Below are 5,489 nucleotides of genomic sequence, written 5' to 3' on the forward strand. Positions count from 1 at the left end.
CTGGGGAGGGTGTGCAGGACCCAAGCACACCCTAGGATCTAGACTTGACCTTGGGCCCTGATGGCCCTGGGGGTCAGTCCACAGGGCACTGGGTCTGTTTGCTGCTCTTTGCTGAAGGCATTGTCTATTAGTTAGGGATGTCTAGAAAGGTCCCACAGGAGTAATTCCTCCTGGGTATCTGGCCAGCAGCCTTCAACTGACAGGTCCCCTGGACAGTGAGACTCAGGCAGAGGAATGGGGGTCTCTTGGATCTTGGACTAAAGGGTCAAGTCCCCCCTCCCCTGGGGCCCTGGGAGGAGCACGAGGTCAGATGCCACGGGGAGTGGGGGAACCTGCCCTCCCATCCTACACTCAGTACAACTGCTCCTGAGACCTGCATATCAGAAATGGGCAGTCACCAGTAGTCTCTATTTCCCCTAATAATCCTTTCTAAACCCCAGCCAAACTCTCCTGATGTTTATGATTTTAAAGTATTAATTGCTATTTTAATAAAAATACATATTATATATGTTTAGTGTATTGCAACATTAAAGTTTACAGCAGACACTTTTTTAAATTGTAATAAAACAAGTTATATGTTATTAATGACTGAATTGGAATAAAAAATAGAATTGTGGGTTTGCGGGGTGAGTGTGTGCTGTTCAGGTGGACCCTGAAGTTACCCACAGGAGGGCAAGGCGCAGACTGAGAAGACGATGGAGATGGAAGTCCAAGGCTTCACCCCTTCCACAGTTTCCATCATGCACCAGGTCAGTGCCACCATGAGGAGCATCATGTTGTCATGGCCACAGCTCGAGCAGCCCAGTGGCATCATCCTGGACTATGAGATCCAGTACTGTGAGAAGGAACACAATAAGTCCATCTCCTCTGTGGCCAGGAGCCAGACCAACACTGTACGGATCAATGGCCTGCGGCCTGGCATGGTATTCAGCGGCAGCTGGGGTTGTGTTCGTGGTGGCCATCTCCATTGTCTGCAGCAGGAAACGTGCTTACAGCAAAGAAGCTGCGTACAGTGAGGAGGTCATCAGAGCAGGAGAGTTTGGAGAGGTGCACAAGGGGCATTGGAAACTTCCGGACAAGATGGAAATCTATGTGGCCATCAAGATGCTGAAGGCTGGGTACTCAGAGAAGCAGTGGCGGGACTTTCTGAGTGAGGCGAGCATCATGGGGCAATTGGACCATCCCAACATCATTCATCTGGAGGTTGTGGTCACCAAGAGCCGGCCGGTCATGATCATCACGGAGTTCACAGAGATTGGTGCTTTGGATTCTTCCCTCAGGCAAATTACAGACAGTTCGTGGTGATCCAGCTGGTAGGGATGCATCACCGTGGGTATGAAGTAGCTGGTGGAGATGAACTACATGCATCCGGACCTGGCTGCAAGGAACATTCTAATCAACAGTCACCTGGTGTGCAAGGTGTCCAACTTTGACCTTTCCCACTACCTCCAGGATGACACCTCAGATCCCACACACACCAGCTCTTTGGGAGGCAGCATCCCCGTGAGATGGATGGCTCTGGAGGCCATCGCCTACTGTTAAGTTCATGTCTGCCAGTCCTCTAGCGCTACAGGATTGGCATGTGGGAAGTCACATCGCTTGGAAAGATGTGGGGGAGGGAGAGGGCTCATGGGGAGGAGGACGAAAGGAGAAAAGAAAAGAACGTCATTGGTGAGGAAGAAAATGAGAAACTGCTTCTGTTTCTCCCCCCGACCTCCTTCCCTTTCTTCTTGCCGAAGGATGACTCCAGCCTACCCGGGGTGTGAGCTAAGTTCACTCCTGGGGTCTTCAATGCATACTGTTTTGTCTTCACTTCCACTGAACATCACCTTTGTGTACTTTTATCATTACATATTACATATTTGGTTCCCATGGCATCTTAATTGTGCATAAGTCACTGAGAAATGAAGGTTGGCTTCGTTGGGACATGTCCAACGAAGATGTCATCAATGCCATTGAGCAGGACTACCAGCTGCCCCCTCCCACGAACTGCCCGGCTGCTCTACACCAGCTCATGCTGGACTATTGGCAGAAGGACCGTAACAGCCAGCCCTACTTTGCAGAGATTGTCGATACCCTGGACAAGATGATCCGGAACCCGGCAAGTCTCAAGACTGTGGCTACCATCACCACTGTGCCTTCCCAGCCCCTGCTCCACTGCTCCATCCCAGACTTCACGGCCTTCACCACCATGGATGACTGGCTCAGTGCCATCAAGATGGTCCAGTAAAGGGTCAGCTTCCTCACTGCCGGCTTCACATCCCTCCAGCTGGTCACCCAGATGACATCAGAAGACCTCCTGAGAATAGGGGTCACCTTGGCAGGTCATCAGAAGACGATTCTGAACAGCATTCTGTCTATGAGGGTCCAGATGAGTCAGTCACCAATGGCAATGGCATGACAACTCTTGTTTTCTGTGGGGAGGAGAGGAAGGAAAAGGACCAGATTCAAGGGGGAACCAGAGATTGACCACTGAGGAATGTTCTGGAGAGACTGGCTTCTCACCTAAGAAATGCATTCTCATAACAAAGAATAAGCTGGGCCTATTCCTAATAGGCAACCTTCATTTCTCAGTGACTGATGCACAATTAAGATGCCATGGGAACCAAATATGTAATGATAAAAGTACACAAAGGTGATATTCAGAGGAAGTAAAGACAAAACAGTATGCATTGAAGACCCCAAGAGTGAACTCAGCTCACACCCTGGGTAGGCTGGAGTCATCCTTCGGCAAGAAGAAAGGGAAGGAGGTCGGGGGGAGAAACAGAAGCAGTTTCTCATTTTCTTCCTCACCAATGATGTTCTTTTCTTTTCTCCTTTCGTCCTCCTCCCCACGAGCCCTCTCTCTCCCCATACATCTATCTCCCTTTGCTCATGACTTGTATAGGAAAGTTTCTTCAAACAAACCCCAGCTCCTGAGACTCAAGATGTTCTGTCAGTTGCCAAAGGACCTTGCTGACCACTGCATGGGGGATCCAATCAATTCAATTAATGTCTTCATATTGAAGAAGAGATGTACCTTCAATAGAAAACCTTGTTTTTCTTTTGTTTGCATTTTCTACAAAAAGGAAAAAGAAACCAAAAATTGGGGGGAAAAATGCAAGCGCACACCTATGTATGTCTGTGTTATCAAGTAACCGCTTGTTCGTAACAGATGCAAACAAGAAAGAACTGGGAAGTCTTTGCCCCTGGAAAAGGGGCTGGAGCATGTTGTTGGTCTGGTTTTCTGATTGGCCCCATTGGTCTGTTGGTCTGTGGGGAGAGCGAGTAGGGAGAAAAATAAAATGAAAAGGGGAAAAATCTCCGGAGAGCTTCCAAATAAATTCAGACAGGAAACAGGTGAGTGGTTTGAACTGGATGCAGTGTGGGCCAATCGAGAATGATACTGACTGGTTCGTTATTCTTGGTGACATCTGAAGAGAAGGAGAAGGAAGTTGTTTCTGGAGAATGTTCTTCCACATACCCCGAATCTACAGTTCAAGATGGCGAGGAAGAGAGTTATTCTCCCCCTTGTCCGGAGACTGGTTTAAGTCATATGAAATCCGAGGAACGTTTCAGATGTGTCTGTGTTTCTCTGCATTCCTTCTTGTACTTCATTGTTTGATTCACTTTTGTAAATTCTACTGAACATTTAAATATTTTTCATTTCTCCTTTTACCTTAATCTCCTTGCTAATTTTATCTAATTAAAATGAGCAGAAGCATGTCTGGGTTTACAAAGAAAAAACAGAAAGAATTGGAATAAAAAATAAAAGGAACATGCTGCTGCTGCTGCTGTTAAGTTGCATCAGTCGTGTCTGACTCTGTGCAACCCCGTAGATGGCAGCCCACCAGGCTCCTCCATCCCTGGGATTCTCCAGACAAGAACACTGGAGTGGGTTGCCATTTCCTTCTCCAATGCATGCATGCATGCTAAGTTGCTTCAGTCGTGTCCAACTCTGTGCAACCCCATGGACGGCAGCCCACCAGGCTCCTCTGTCCCTGGGATTCTCCAGGCAAGAACACTGGAGTGGGTTGCCATTTCCTTCTCCAAAAGGAACATGAGTAACTTGAATTCTGTCATGCATCCCAAGTACACACTGCACTGAATTGCTTTCTGGTGTTTCTTTAGTTGGAGTTGGACACATGCACAGAAGAATCTATGGAACCTCCAACCCCAGTTGAGAAATGGTGCCCTGAGGTGACCCAGGGCCCCCAGGGCTCCAGAGGCTGAGGGACCCCAGGCTCAGTTCCTTCTCAGGCTGGCTGGGACCCTCAGCACTAAGGAGCACCCACAGGGAGGCAGAACTGCCAGGTGACTGCCTGCCTGCATGAGCTCTGACCACCTGTGTCTCCTCCACTCTATTCCCAGGAGCCTAGGACTAGGGAGGGTGGGTCCACCCCAACCTCTCACTACAGCTGGTTTTGAACTAGGGATGCTTCCTGATGCCTTTAGGGGGTTGGGAGGGAAGAACTAGGTCCTGCAGAGGGAAATGAGGAACCTGCCAGTAGGGATCTTCAAAGAGAACATGCTGGAACAGCAGCTCCTGGACTCATACACATGGTGACCCCACAGTGCCCTACCAGCCTCCCTGTGAACATAGAGCTGCCGGATGACTCAGCCCAACAATTTCGGGGGCATCTGTGGATCGGGACCTGTGCTCTAGGGAGACGTGCTCATGGCATCCTCAAATCTGCATAGATTATTACCATCCCCTTGTCTCCACTTTTGTGGTCACATTCAACAGCTGCTCCCAGTGTTTTCTCCAATGTTCCTGAAACACCAACAAGAGAGTTGGGGACGTGATGGAGACACATGCCCTCATCTGCCTCGTCTTTTCATCCCAAGCTGCACGTTCACACTTGCTCTTTCCAATCCTTTTCTTTTTCATCACCACTGACTTCCTCAAAAACATTCCTCAAGGACATGAGCAGAGAGTGTTTTGACATCTGAAAGGAAGAGATCAGGCAGGCATGTCCAAGGCCTCCCAGGGCAGGAAAGCATCCATATAGCATAGACCAAGGCAGTGCAAATATCAAAGGGGCCCTTCAGTTACATGGGTCCAGACCTACTGACTTCAGCCTCAACTCCTGCTCAAGTCACTCATGGTGACAAAACCAGGTTCAATGATGCAGACCTGAGGTCAGAAGCCAAGGTGATGCTAAGAAAGTGGGGGAAGGGGGCTGAAGAAAGATTTCAAAGATTTTATATAAGCTCCTAGGATTCCAAGTGCCTATAAGAAAGCAGGTCCTCCAGAAGGATAATCATAAAAGGATGGAAAGAAGAGATGGGAAATGTTTATAAGGAAGAGTCTATGGATCAGAAAAAGAAAAAATTTTTTAAATATGGAAGAGGAAATAAATGATCTGCATGTTCTTGATCTCCTCAGAGTCTTCATTATCTGCCATGCAGTTTTCTGGTGTCCGAGGTTAGTGGCTATGTGAAGTGGCTGTGGGAAAGCAAAGAGGAGATTTAGGGTCAGGATGCCACCTGGAGACTGTAGGTTATGG

General features: G+C 48.4%; 1 pseudogene; it reads left to right on the plus strand.

Annotated features, from left to right (window-relative positions):
* The first annotated feature begins 695 nt into the window (after positions 1-695).
* On the plus strand, positions 696-2,401 carry LOC129540421 (ephrin type-B receptor 1 pseudogene; annotated as a pseudogene).
* The last annotated feature ends 3,088 nt before the right edge of the window (positions 2,402-5,489 follow it).

Source organism: Moschus berezovskii, chromosome 4, assembly GCF_049115385.1.
Source record: "Moschus berezovskii isolate FMDL1 chromosome 4, NW_MosBer_1.0, whole genome shotgun sequence".
Taxonomy (NCBI): Eukaryota; Metazoa; Chordata; class Mammalia; order Artiodactyla; family Moschidae; genus Moschus; species Moschus berezovskii.